The sequence below is a fragment of the Cololabis saira genome, chromosome 13 (genome assembly GCF_033807715.1).
Source record: "Cololabis saira isolate AMF1-May2022 chromosome 13, fColSai1.1, whole genome shotgun sequence".
NCBI lineage: Eukaryota > Metazoa > Chordata > Actinopteri > Beloniformes > Belonidae > Cololabis > Cololabis saira.
This window is the reverse complement of record NC_084599.1, coordinates 41,379,397-41,395,242: the sequence shown is the minus strand read 5'-3', so window position 1 is coordinate 41,395,242 and position 15,846 is coordinate 41,379,397.

The window sequence follows — 15,846 nt, the reverse complement described above, 5'->3', positions numbered from 1 at the left end:
GATCTCAAAAGGACTGCCAGAACCATGCAGCCTGCAGCTTTAAAACGGTGGGGATAAGTGTTTTGTTCACTGAACGCATGGAAAGGCCGAGGGACAGATGCATAAAAATCTGTCTTATTCATTTGCATGCAGAAAACATGATTTGCACTGCAAGTAAAACATAATTTAAAATGAAAACAAAGGAAATGAAGAAGTGCATTTGCATTATGAAAGGAAATAAAATGTGTTTCATTTGGTCTTGTCAGTCCCGGACCCGTGAACTGAACGAAAACTGCAGAATGGGGAGAAAAATAACGAAAAAAAACAGTAGCGATCTGCTCTAAATTCAGAGCAAAAGATCCAACAGAAGTAGAATATGTGGTGGCTTGAAACTGCTGCTGAAACAGCACCGGGGGGAAGAGCTGGCAGCCACGACTTCATTTCTGAGGTGATAAACAGTTTCCCATCGCACGCAAGAAAAAGAGCTTGATCCCTAAATATGTGTTCTTTATTTTCTTTTAAAAGACTTCACGGCTCTAGTGGCCTTTATTTATTTTACAGTAAGCACAGGGGAGGAAGACTGCAAGAGATCAAGGTTTGTGTAAAGGAAAAGGTGTTTGCATGTTTTTGTGTGTACAGATCATTTACGCCTGTGACTGTTATTGCGGCCCAGAGTCTCTCAACTCTTGTGTTGGCAGTTTTGTATTCACTCTGAGGAAATCAGGCTACAAATTCCTGGTCGGTGTCTTCCAGGACCTGGGGCCTCATTTATAAAAGAGTGTGTAGGTGTGGCAGGGTGGAGGAGTTGCAGCCAGTCAGGCTGATGGGACACAGGTGTGTCCCGTCAGCCTCTCCACCCTGCCTGCCTTATAAGGCAGGGCTGGACAGCAGCAAGGGGGTCGGACGGAGAAGCTGCTGCTGCTGGTCGTGGTGCTTGTGCACGTGTGTCCTGGGTGTGAGGTTCCAGTGAATAAAAGGGTTCTCCACTAAACTCCGTGTCCTCTCTATCCTGTCGGGCCCCACGTTGGGCGCCAGTGTAGCACAGCGAGTGCTACGGGGCCCGACCGACAGGATAGAGAGGACATGGAGTTTAGTGCAGAACCATTTAATTCACTGGAACCTCACACCCAGGACACACGTGCACAAGCAGCTTCTCTGTCCGACCCCCTTGCTGCTGTCCAGCCCTGCCTTATAAGGCAGGCAGGGTGGAGAGGCTTATGGGACACACCTGTGTCCCATAAGCCTGAGTGGCTGCAGCTCCGCCACAGTAGGATTCATATTAAAAGTGCACGTGCGCCCAAAAGCCGAAAATGGCGGGCGCAAAAAACAATCTGGATTTATAAAACCTTGCACGAAATGTTCGCTTTATAAATCACAGTCCAGCTGGAAGGTTGCGCACGTGAATTTGCCTCATATCCCGCCCTCTACACGCCCACTTTCTACCAAGAATGGTCAATGCAAAGCACCTGGCGACTGTATTTGCATATAAAAAAGCCTGCGGCTTCCTGCAGTCTGTTTCTGCTGCGCGTCGGGATGAATGAGACGTGTTGAGCCGGTGTTCTGCCCAGGTGTCCTACCTCGGCAGAAAATACTACCGTACGATCCCCGTTTCTTTTATCTCAGTTTCTTTTTTTTCAAAGGCTTTTTCATGCAAATAGACGATTTAACAGCAGGAAGTCAGAATGTGCTTCACATAGATCTATGTGTACGACGCTTTGGCGGAGGAAAAAAACCCGTCAGATCACGCTTCCACATAGATAAATGCAGGTAGGATGATATGACAGATGAAAATACCCCGTCAGATCACGCTTCCACATAGACATCAACATTTATCTATGTGGAAGCGTGATCTGACGGGTTTTTTTCTTCCGCCGAAGCGTCGTGCACATAGATCTATGTGGAAGCACATTCTGACTTCCTGCTGTTTATTTGCATGAAAAAGCCTTTGAAAAAAAAAGAAACTGAGATAAAAGAAACGGGGATCGTACGGTAGTATTTTTTTTTTAATCAAAGCATAACATGACCTGCCTCTAACAGTGTTTTCTCTGTTGCTTCCAAGGTTTCATCCAGGACGACCTCAGTGGCCTCACTGCTATGCTGCTACAAAACACTTGCAGGGTGTTATTTACTGTTATTTACATAATTTATATGTGTGTCTTTTTTGTCGGATTCTCTTGCACAGTCGTCCAGAGCTGCGGACCGCAGAAATTCAGAAGGACCTTCTGAACCACAAGCAATCAGGCATATACATATCTATCTGTCCGTCCGTCCGTCCGTCCGTCCGTCCGTTTTTTCTCAACATCTCGACTTTTTTCTCAACATTTCAACTTTTTTCTCGACATTTCAACCTTTTTTCTCGAAATTGTATTTCAACATTTATCTCGACATTTCGTTTTTCTATCTATCTATCTATCTATCTATCTATCTATCTATCTAAATGGCAAACACAATACAGGACTGATACATGATTATCATGTAACTGCTGCAGCTCTGACCTGCTGAAAGGGATGTAAACATTATATAAGTGTCTCTGTGAGACCAAGTGAGATTGCAGGCCTGATTTGGCATGATGGTGCTAATTCAGAGCTCGTTTAGTTGGAATCAAATTAATGAGAAGCAGTGCGATGTCTGAGAGGCACATAAAAGCATCGTGGTTAGTTTAAAGAAATAACACAAGCCAGTTTGTTTTTTCATCTCTTCCTTCAGAGCGATGAGCATGAAGTGTGAAAACTGTACGAGCAGAACGTTTGACAACTCTGGCTGGCTGTCAGCTGGGGTTAAGGTTTATCCATCTCTAAATTATACTAGACTGCAGGACAATTAAGATGAATATAAAAAATATAAAATGTAAAAAAATGAGACTTGCAAAGTCTAATGTCCTTCCTGAATTTAGTTTTCAATATCAGAATATGACAACAGTACGGAAGAGTATCAGGGCCATGCAGGAGAAAAAATATTTGAGAGGGGAAGATTTTTTTTATTTTGCACATTGCATTCTTGAAATGTCGAGAATAATGTTGACTTTTCTCTCGACATTTCAACTTTATTCACAAAATGTTGACTTTTTTCTCAACATTTCGACTTTTTTCTCGAAATTGCAATTCAACATTAATCTTGATATTTCAACCTTTTTGTCGACATTTGAACATTAATCTCGACATTTTGATTTTTTTCTCAACATTTCAACTTTTTTCTTGACATTTCAACTTTTTTCTCGACATTTCAACTTTATTCACAAAAAGTTGACTTTTTTCTCAACATTTCGACCTTTTATCTCGAAATTGTACTTCAACATTAATCTCGACATTTCAACTTTTTTCTCGACATTTCAACTCTAAAATATTATTTGTATTTTTCTCCTGCCTGGCCCTAATACTCTTGCGTACGACGGTATTAAAAGTGTGACCGGTATGTGAAGCCGTTGCTGCTGTAAGTGGTTTTGCTGTTGCCCCCCAGGCGGCCGGGGGGGAGTTTGTGCTCCCAGCAGACGTCTGTTTGGGCTTCACCGTTCCCGGAGAGAAGTTTCCCTCCACCGGCTGCCGTTATTCAAGGAAAGACTGCATTAATGCTGCTGGAATAAACAGTGTGATGATCTACAGATGAAGCTGTGAAGGAAAAGAAGAGAGAAAATGAGCGAAGGAGAGAGAAAGACACTAAAAAATAATCTCTTGTGTGCGTGTGACAAGTGTTTAATGTGAATGATCGCTCGGCCATTTCCAACAGATCTCTGGCAAGGGCCCTATTTTTAGAAAAGTACTTGTAAATGTCGACCGGCGTGATGTACTGTACATCTCCCACGGAGTGTGGGGGAGCCGAGCACTTCATCTTGATAAGTGCAGCCATTTGATGAAAGCTGCAAAATGTAACACATAGCTATATACTTTAACTTGGCACGGGAACATTATGAAAGCTCAGAGATGCCTTAAAAAATTTCACTAGGATTTACTGGGATCCTTCACACTCAGACGCAATTAAAGACACTAAGAAAGATGTTTTGATCTTGACTTTGAACCTCGTGTGTTTATTGTCTGGTGATTTGTTGTGTAATTGTGATCTTTCCTGCCACTTGTTTTCCTTCTTTTTGGTCTTTTTTTTACTGTTTATTGGATTCTGATTGTTGTTTGCTTTTTGGTACAAAACTTGTAAAGTACAATGTTAGTTTTTCAATGGCCCTAGAAACAGGTGAAAAAAAAAAGCTGTAACGTCCTGGCAGCAACTTAATATGCAAGCAGCATCAAACCTGCAAGCTCAAATATCTTACTCACCTCTAGGAACCCAGACCATCAATTAATTCTTTAAACTACGTACATAGAACATATCGAACTCCTCGAAGGTTATGTGCGATGAAATTGTTAAATACTTCATACTGTACTCTGTGTACCTCCAATGAAATTTGTACTTTTTTTCATATGATTTGGGAATGCCAAGGAGTTTTTGAGTTTTGGAGGATGGTTGCTTCTAAACTCTCATTACTTTTTACTATTAACATTACACCATCCCCTACCATTTTTTTATTAAATGATATATCCCAGTTGCATTTGAAATGTACACAAGAACGCATCTTTTTTGCGGGATTAACAGCAGCAAAGAAAATTGTGGCTATGAGATGGAAAACTCCTCATACTTTAACATTCCAACAATGGGCTCTCACTTTTTTACATATTGTGTATATGGAACTCTCGATGGTGCAAGAGAGAAGAACATTAATACATGGTCTCAATTCGCAGAGGTGCTCCAAAACATGTTTTAAAACTGTACTTGACCTTATAAGGTGTTCTTCTTCGGCTTGGTGTATTGATGTGTATTTATATGTGGTATATTTGGGTAAATATATAGGTACTATGTCTGCATATATATTGACACAAGGCAAAGGTGGTACAAAATAATTATGCATTACGTCATTTGATTGGTCCGAGGGGAGGAGGGAGTTAGGGAGGGTGGGTGGGGGTGATGATTGATTTGTATTTTATTTTGGTTTTTGTGTGTCATATAAACATATTATGTATGGAAAAAGAATATTATGTTGATCGGTTTTCAACTATTAAATGTCACATACATAAATAAAATAATTAATAACAAAAAACCCCTGCAAGCTGCTTTACTTATGCTTTGGAGATCAAATAATACTTAATAAAGCAATAGTCGATAATAATGAGAACTTTATATTTTTTCGGTCCTCACTTCATATCTATTATCTGTGTGACGTTACGAACCTCGGAGGATGCTCGTTAGCGGACAGATTAATTACGGTGTAAACAGTTTACATTAAATTATGTATTCAATGTAAAGTTTGTCGCTAAATATCTTCACAGATCAGCCCTGGACTTCAATAATCATGCTGAGAAACAGCAGCAACTTCCTGAAAAATGCATGTTTAATTTTCTTGTATCTGAATATTTTGTTTGAAAATGTAAAAGCCGTTTTACATAAAGTGCAAAACCATGAAGACGTGCTGTGGAAGTTACAAAAACACCATTTACTCTCCAGTCAAGTAAGGATGAGAGAAATTAACAGCTCACTCGTTGAAAAGGAATATTAATTAATTTACTTTAAAAGAAAATACCTTTATTTTAAATAGATATAGATAGATAATTGAACTGCTGTTATTAACTATACTTGGTGATACTTTCTCCCCTTTTTTATTTTTTTCCCCCATGACAATAGGATTGGTTCTTTTTTTTACTATTTTGACTCATCTCTGTTAATAACTAGATATACAGGGGATCTTTTTTTTTGAAAGAGAGTGAGGCTACAACCTCAGGGGTCAGTTTAATTTAAAAGTTCCCAACAGACGCACAAACACTGAAAAGCTTCTGCATGTCGACCTGCGGAGAGAAACTGTGGCAGCCTGAACATGGAGCTAAAACAAAGTTAAAATATATCACAATTTAAAAAAAATACAAAGAAACTTTTTATTCAAAATACAGATGCGAATAAACATGTAGATATGTACATTTATTAATATATGTAGATATATAGATGTATAGTATGGATATAGAAATTTTATATATAGATATGTATATGGATATATTGAGTTGTATTATACGTACAGTATTTATATATCTATATCTCTATTAATATATATTGATTTATGTGTGTGTTGTGTGTGTGTATATATATATATATATATATACATATATATTTGTATTCTGTTTTTTTACTTTTTTGTACTCTTTTTTTAACATGCATGTTTGAAATAAAATCTTCATATCAAATTAAATCAAGAACTAGTTAAGTAGATGGTGGAGACCTAAACCAACACATTTTGGCATTTGAAAGGAAAAGTTTTTGAGGTCATAGTAAAGTAGAAAAGGTGATGCTGACACATTTTACGGAGTTCTCTTTAGCAGCATCACCAGGGGACACCACATGTCCATTTTTTTAACAAAGTCAGAAGAGATAAAAAGTGTTTCTCTACAAAAAAGGTGGAGATTGGAGTCTTCCATAGGAAGAACAGTCTGTTTAATTTAGATATGTAGCCATGGGAGGATTCCCCCCCCGACCCTCATGGATTTCCAGAGCTACTGGAGGAGTGAAGATGAAAGCCTGACCAGGTAGAAAAAGGTCTATAATTGGAGTTCCTTTAACAAGGCAGTAACTTTACCATAAATCATGACGAGTGAGTGTCCTGTGCCCCCTATTCTGTGTCCTGGAATAGTGTGGGAGGAAAAAAATAATGATGTTTTGAACTTTTTCTGCATCCAATAGGGGTTTAATGGATGTATCATGCCGGGCCTATGGTGCGTTGGGGGGGTGGGTGGAGTTCAGGGTAAGACAGGTTTTTCTCTAGTGTGGGGGGGGTAACGGCCCCCAGGGCTCCGAGGACCACGCCGCTGCTGTTGCCTTCACCTTCCACACTTTCTCCAGCTTTTCCTTAAAGCAGCACTATGTAACTTTTCCACCTTAATATCATATTTCATCATCATCATTGTGATGGAACATCAACTTCCAACAGGTTTAATGAACCTCTGTCATGGTCTGAGGGGTCTGTATCGCCTTCACTGGCACTATGTAACTTTGAGGAGCATGGTAGGAACCCTTCCACACTAAAAAACTACACATTTTTACGGCTTTGACTGCTTTACGGCATATGCCACTTCCCCCTCCTTCCCCATTCGTAGTCGAGACCAAAGCTGGGCGGGGCGTGGAGCGCAGAGCTCAGCAGAAGCTGGTGTCAAAGAAAGCGGGAGAGTAACAAGCTAAATGCCCGGACAAGAATAAACATCGGCCCGGCGTTCACTCGCTGGCGTGAGCTGAAAGACGAGGAGGGATGTCCCACAAGAGAGACAGAATTGTTATGATACAAATGTAAATGTAGAGTTCTATGTTCAATAAGAATCAAAATTAGAATGTTTTCACATTCAGGGGATTCGTCTTGGGTTCTAGTATTTTTCCTGAGAACTGTAAAATTGTGCAGGGCTGATCTGCAAAATATAAGGAATGGGCATTCAGTTATTCACAGGTTATAAAGTATTTTTTTATTTTGTCAGTAAGTTTGTTGGACTACTAATTTATTATGAAGTCCCTCTAAAAAACGTGACGGGAAAAAGATGCAGTAGAACAAAACCAGAGTGTTTGTAATTTGGGGTGCATTATCTGCTGAAACAGGACAGCTGCTAATGAAACCAAGTTGAACTTAGTGATTTTCAACATCGTCATATTATATTGTTTAGCCAAAAATAGATAAATTACCTCTTCACTATCCATCCTGCAAACGACCGCTGAAAACAGAAAAGTAGTTTTGAAAGTCTGTCCCGTCTTATTTCATTCACTATCAAAACAAATGCAGCGACGGGGACAGGAGTTTTCCGGCAGTACGCGCCGGTGCTCATGGGAAATGTAGTGTTCTTTCTGGTACAGCACTACCGCTTTTGTCCAAAGGAGCCGCCAAATTCAACAAAAGCTGAAAGTTACATTGTGCTGCTTTAAGCCGCCGGTATTTCTGTGGTTTCTCCTGCTCCTTTTCCTGATGTCGATCACAGCGGCTTTCCTCTGCTTTTCATATAAAAATCATACAAACACACACAAACACGTGTACATACATACATACTGTATGTCATTTGATTGGCTTTTGAATACTAATTGTTTGATTAGTTATTGACTGATCAATACTGTGAAGTCCCCAGTAAACCTCAGCAGTCAGCACACAGTCAGTACGTATATATTTTCATGACATTAACATTTTTATCTATACGTAGATTTATTTTTATACATCTACTTAATGTGATTCATAGACAAACATCTATAAAGTTTTCATCTAAACAAATAATGTAATAATTAAAGCTGCAAGCAGCGATGAACGGGCCCTCGTGCGTGCAATTTTTACCAATAAAGATCAAGTCCTCAAAACCAAGTCAGATGACACCACCCACGACTCTCTATGTCAAACCATTTAAAGGTTATGGCAGAAAGTAGGGACTATCAAATATGGACCAATCTAATGAAGGCGGGGCGCGGTTTTTGGCGTCTAGCGTCGCCACGGTAACACTTTTGACTGAGAAAAGTAATGCGAATCGTCGCAGGATGGAGACGCACATTTTAATGTATAACACACCTGGGTGCATGTTACGGTTCGGGCTTTGAAGCGGCTGAAGAAATGGCATAAATTGCGCCAAAATGACACGATTAATTCAAAATGGCCGACTTCCTGTTAGGTTTCTGCCATGGCTCCAAGAGACTTTTCTTTAAGTTGCGACATGATACAGGTGTGTAGCGATTTACGTCAAACCGTATTGTGGGGCTTGAGGCACAACGTTTTCTAGGGGGCGCTGTTGAGCCGTTAGGCCACGCCCATTAATGCAAATCATTACATTTCCAGTTTCCAGAGTTTAGCCTATGGTAATACTTGTACAGTAATTAAGTTTCTTGATTTGAAGTTGGTAAGCATGGTAAGTTGTTGTGCTTGTCATTTTAAATCCACTGTACAAGCTACTGTAATTGATTTGCCCAGTAATAAACGTTGCATGCGTCTCGACAGCCTAACGACGTATTTTATTTTTTATATGGCTGATATGGTTTTTATGAGTTAAATAATAATAGAGTTAAACCAACTGTCTGGTGGCGTTACTGGGAGTGCTGAATAAAAAAAGGTGATTTGTGTTAGTATTTTCATTTTAACTGCAGGTATTTGGCCAGTGACTGATAGTAGAAGATTTGTCCCGCGTACAGAGTAATAATTAAGATCAGCTCTGACAGCCTGGGGGAAATATTAACGCATGAATATTCAGTATTAGCAGTGTTAAGTGGGATGAGGTACCTTGAGTTCAGGAATCATCTGCATTTAAACTAATTTTGTGTCGTGCAGTGATATCCTGCATTTCTTTGATTGTATTGTTTTGCTGTATTGCTGCTACAAATGGTTTAATAAAGGAAGGAAACAGAGATGGAGAGTGTGTATCTTTGCCTGAGGTCATCCCATCGCTGGTTATTGGGCTGTAAAGTTTCTTATCCAAAGGAGAAGATGAAACCAAATCCATCTAGTGTGCTAAATAAAAATGTCCAGTTTATTCGCTAAATGCTTTTCCTGCATCTAAAGACACAATTAGAGTTTGTTTATTTGTGTTGAGCAATGTTAATGAAATCGAATTATCTACGAGTGCCGTGTGATTTATTCCTGTTTTTAATGAAGCCGGTCCCACCAGGAAGGATTAAAGTAGGAGTCACTGTTTCTGTTTCTGTCCACTATAAGGGCTGTGGCGATGAAAGGTTAGATCTCCACCCAGTTTTAACACATTTATCTGATTTATCATTTTCCTGATAAGTTAGGTGGTGCCCTGTTTGGCTTAATTCATTTTGATAATTCAATTTGATAAATAATCTACTTTATTAATTATTAATAATTGTCGAAGGACAATTATTATCAGGGCCATGCAGGAGAAAAATATGTGAGGGGAAGATCTTTTTTTTACTGTGCATTTGCAGAAAGAAGTCAAAATGTGGAGAAAAAAGTCGAAATGTGGAGAAAAAAGTCGAAATGTCGAGAATAATGTTGAAATTTCGTGAATAAAGTCGAAATTTCCCCTTTTTTCTCAACACTTAAACTTTATTCACGAAATTTCAACTTTTTTCGCGACATATCGACTTTTTTCTGGAAGTACACAATGAAAAAAAAAAATTTCCTCTTCTAAAATATTGTTATTTTTCTCCTGCCTGGCCCTAATACTCTTCCGCACAACACAGACATGTCTTAGCCACTGAAATTATTTGTGGGTGTATTTTGGAAGTACTTTCTATTTATTTGTAACTGTGACAAAGGCTGATGTTTTTTCCCAGAAATGCTTATAAAAGTCTGCTGTTCTTCAGTAGAGAGAAGTTCATCTGATTTTCTTACCTGATAATCCAGGGAGTTTTGATTATTCTAGGAAGGTTTTTATTCCACCTTGAGAAGTATAGATGAACGTAAAAAGATTTTAATATTTTATTGTTCTCTTGTGGTTCCTGAACAATTTCTCCTGATGAATTTATAACTGAAAGGATGGTAGATTTCTCCTTTTACTGTTGCAAATTACCTTTTTCTGATGTAAAATACAAGTTGAATTTTTAAGGTTGAGTTTGTTCTGTAAGACTTATGAAATCAATTCAATTCAATTCAATTCAATTTTATTTATATAGCATCTAATACAACAGAGCAATTATTACATAAACAATGGCAGGTAAAAACTCCCACAGTGGGAGAAAAGCCTGAAGCCAAACATCAGAGTTACTTAACTGTTTATGTTTTTTTCCTGTATGATGAATATGCTATTATTTCACCTCTGATCACTGCTTTACTTGTTTCCCATAATGGTAACTGTGAAGTATTTAGACAATTGTTCATCTGCAGAAAGAATGCCCACTATCTTTTAATGAAGTTGTCAAAATCAGAATCTTGAAGAAGTGATGTCTCTAAAACCATCTTGTGAGAGCCTTAATGTGCGAGCAAATGTTTAATATGAGGGAAATAGCAGCATGATCACCTCTTCTGATGGAAACACCTTGGTATCTGCCACATGCTGGTGAAGGGGTCAATCAAGGAGAATGATGGACGCAGGAAAAATGTGTATATTCTTACGATAAAGGGTTATTCATTCTCAGACTGTTACTGAGTCTATAATTAGGGCCCGAGCACTGACAGTGCAAAGGCCCTATTGTATCTGTATGTTGTGATAGGGTTAGATGAGGACCCAAGCGCAGGAGAGCAGAGTAGGAGGCCTGAGGCAGGAGTTCTCAACAAAAAGGGTTTATTTACAAAAACAAGAACTAAAACCGCTGCAGAGCAGGATCAACAAAAACCAGGATCACGAAGGACAAAAACCACGAGGAGACATGGAGGTAGACACAGTGCGGACCGACAGGGAACAAAGGAATGACAAGACCAGATATACACAGGGGATAACGAGACACGACGAGACACAGGTGCAGACACAATCTGGGCAAATGGGAAACAGGAGGGACAGAACTGAAACTCAAACTGGGGGGGAAGAGTCAAACCCTGAGAGTACCCCCCCTCAAGGGACAGATCCCAGATGTCCCACCAGTCCGTCCCAACAGTCCCAACCCAGGGTGGGCGGAGCGGGCCTGGAGGAGGGCCCAAGCCACACACGGCCAAAGTTCCGGGGGCCGACCTCGGGACCGTGCAGACCAACGAGAGCGTTCAGGGGGCCGTTCCTCGAGGCTGGGCAGACCGGCGAGAGAGTTCTGGAGGACGCCGACGGGGCCGGGCCAACCGGAGAGTCATTTTGGGGGGCCAACCCCGGAGCCAGACTCATCTTCTCGGGGCTGGGCAGATCCATCCAGGATCGCCTCAGGAAGAGGAACATGCCGACGGGACCGCCTCAGGAACGGAGACTGGTGGCGGGACCGCTTCAGGAACAGAGACTGGCGGCGGGACCGCCTCAGGAACAGAGACTGGCGGCGGGACCGCTTCAGGAACAGAGACTGGCGGCGGGACCGCCTCAGGAACAGAGACTGGCGGGGGGACCGCCTCAGGAACAGAGACTGGCGGCGGGACCGCCTCAAGAACAGAGACTGGCGGGGGGACCGCCTCAGGAACAGAGACTGGCGGCGGGACCGCCTCAAGAACAGAGACTGGCGGCGAGGCGACCGCCTCAGGAACAGAGACTGGCTGAGGGGCGACCCGGGTCCTCGGAGCTGGCTGGGGGGGGGCACGGGTCCTCGGAGCTGGCTGAGGGGGGTCCGGGACCATCACCGGAACATGGGAAGGTGCGTCCGGGACCACCACTGGAACAGGGACGGTGCAGGAGCTGGAGCCAGAACAAGCTGGGGCTGGCGCTGACGCCGTCGTCGTTGCCTCCCCTGAGCCTGCAGGCTCCTGGGGCCACCCAGAGCCAGGCGTGTTCCCAAAAAGGGGTCCCCATACTCCCCCTCCTCGGCCCAGCGCATGTTCTCCAAAAACTCCAGCAGCGTGAGGCGCTCTCCCGCTGGGTCCATCTGGTCGGTCCGTTCTGTTGTGGTTAGATGAGGACCCAAGCGCAGGAGAGCAGAGTAGGAGGCCGGAGTTCTCAACAAAAAGGGTTTATTTACAAAAACAAGAACTAAAAGCACTGCAGAGCAGGATCAACAAAAAACAGGATCATGAAGGACATGGAGACATGGAGGTAGACACAGTACGGACCGACAGGGAACAAAGGAATGACAAGACCAGATAAACACAGGGGATAACGAGACACGACGAGACACAGGTGCAGACACAATCAGGGCAAATGGGAAACAGGAGGGATAGAACTGAAACTCAAACTGGGGGGAAGAGTCAAACCCTGACAATGTAGGAATTTTTTTTTCTCGTTTTTATTTTTCCGACAAAAGGAGGGCCTTTTTGCCCCCCTAAACGTGCCTCAAAAGTCACCAAATTTTGCACCAAGCCAGGCCTGGCGATAAATTTGATATTTCATGGTTTGCATTAATGGGCTTGGCCTAATGGCTCAACAGCGCCCCCTAGAAAACTTTGTGCCTCAAGCCCCACAATACGGTTTGACGTACATGCACGAAAATCGGTACGAACCTGTATCATGGCACAACTTAAAGAAAAGTCTCTTGGCGTCATGGCCGAAACCGAGCAGGAACTCGGCCATTTTGAATTAATCGTTTATGTTTGGCGCAATTTGTGCCATTTCTTCGGCAGTTAATGCGGCCCGAACCGTAACGTGCACCCAGGTGTGTTATACATCAAAATACGCGTCTCCATCCTGCGACGATGGGCATTACTTTTCTCAGTCAAAATCGTTACCGTGGCGACGATAGACACCAAAAAGCACGCCCCCCTTTCTTCTGATTGGTCCATATTTGATAGTTCCTACTTTCTGCCATAACTTTTGAATGGTTTGACATAAAGAGTCTCAGTGTAGACATTTACAATTGGATAATACAAATATGAAAACATATAAAATAAAATAAGGCACGAGATATCTCCTTATTCTTGAGTTACTAAAAGTAAGGTATTAAAGTACAGCAGTGTTCGTCCACATTTCTTATTTGACATTAGCTCTAAATTGTTTGTATAAAAGTTTAATTCCACTGTAAACATATCAAAGTTTGGAAGGGACTTGGAGAACTTCATCTTATGAATATGAAATTTACTCATCAGAAGCATTAGATTAGTTATAAAGCATATTGGTTTGTCATCACATTCAAATTTCAAATATCTTTGGGTGTGATTGTGATTGATTGTCCAGTTTTATCACAGATACATTTTTCCATGTTCCTCCAAAATACAGTTGACGATGGGCAAACACAAAACAAATGTAGAATCGTTTCTGACTCATCTCCACAAAAAGTGCACTTTTCATCCACTTCATGACTTCCAGCTTTTGTCCGGCTGATGAGCCGGACTGTGACAAATGTTTCTGAAAATAAGATATTCCAACTTTATGGGCAACAGTGTAAAAAGACAGAAAAATAATAATAAAGTAGGGGTTGCAAACAATTGGCAGCCGAGAGCACCATCTTCATGATGGGCCTCAGAGGATATCAAATTAACTTTTGAGTGCAGACTAATTAGTTTTTTTTTTTCAATAATAGAGTCCTTTAGCTTGAGAGCAGTGGGAGTCTTTGTACTTTTGCACGAAGAAACCACATTTTAGACACGGAAATAAATCACTGCACAGACATTAATTCAGCCGGTATGATACCATGACTTTAGTGATAACAGAGCAGCTTGTGCATCATCATGAACCATCTCAGAATATGACAAATATGTGTTTTCCACTGTGGGTCATGTAATAACAGTGACGTGCGGTGAGGTTCATGGTTGGTGAGGCACTGACTCCTTTAGTGTCAGATTTACAAATATATAAAACAAAAAGGGAAAAGGGTAGGTTATTCAATTGGCTACTGGTTATTATCAGCATTCTTCACAAAAAAACACTCGGGCACACACACACACGCACGCACACGGTAAGAAAGGTCAGAAAAAACGTGCATTTGCTCTACACCCTCCATGTGTTGGCCGTCGCAATTCTATAATTCATACAACATAAATGAGAGTATAGACTGGTGTACAAAACCACAGACTTAAATTTTGACCTTTAGTGAAATATTCAGTTGTTTTTAAAACGTTTAATTCGGATACTTTAATCAATTTAATACAGATTGCTCAACAAAAAGCATGAAAAGAAAAACAAAGAATATTTTATTTGCGGCCAAAATTTAGTTTTTAAATATTCTATTGTATTTTTCTTAGTCGAATCTCTTTTTTATAAGAGTGAAATTAAAAGTATTGTCTGCCTCACCCTGTGCCTTTTTCAGTGCGCATTTATTTCCCATCAGCAAAACTAAATATGTCACTAACAGACATTAAACTTTAATGGTTAAAGACATTAGCCAGACTGTGTAAAATCCGGTCAAATAAACATATCTGCAAACATTACATTGGCGACATGCAGAGATACGGCAGACAGCACGGGCCAATCACACGTATCAACCATGTTTGTGATGGATTGTCCAATCAGAGGTGAAGCTCGTTGCTGCCGCACCTCACGTTTCAGCCCCGTATTTGAACACGAAATAGGCACATTCTGCGATTTTGACTATAAAAAATGTTCGAAATTACATACATAAAGATCAGTGGACAAATATTTATATAAATTTGATGTTATAATTATTTATTTTTTTACTTGTCATGATGACAGGTGAGGTTCTGCCTCCCCTGCCTCCCCTGACCGCACGTCCCTGTGTAATACCTCGTATAGACTCATCAGTAACGGCAGCTTAACCTTTTAGTCAGAGGGAGATATTTGAAGGGCTCAATCGCAAAATAGTTGATTTTGATGGCACAAGCATAATATCAGGAAGTTAAACAAATAAAGGAGCAATAAAACTTAGAAAAATGTACATGGCCTACTAGTATGCATTATTATGAATTGATAATGAATAATATACTATAAAAATGGCTGAATTTGTGTAATTTGGACCAGTGCTTATAGGCTAATTAATCTCAATGTAATATGCAATACAATGACATATTAATGTCTTTTTTCCCCCTGAATTTCCTGAAACGTCCCAGAAGTCATATCTGCTAATGATAAATCAGTCAAGTGTGTTTGATTAGCAGAACTTCCTGCAGTGCATCATTTGGAGACCCAGGGAAGCGGTCAGGGTCCACCTAATCTATCACCATCGATTTTGTTCCGTGTCTTCAGTTTTTTTTTTTCCTCCAAAGTTAATTAAAAAAAAACTTTTGAGTTCGAGGGTTTGGTTCCAACAATACAGGCAGTACTCGAGTTGAAGGGGGATGAGGGGAGATGGCATCCCCCTTGAAATAAAAATGGTCCCAATCATCCCCCCTGTAAAACTGCCATCCCCCCTTTCCATCCCTTATGTCATTTCATCAATGAATGTGGTTTTACTGCTATTTCAACATTTAGAGTCATC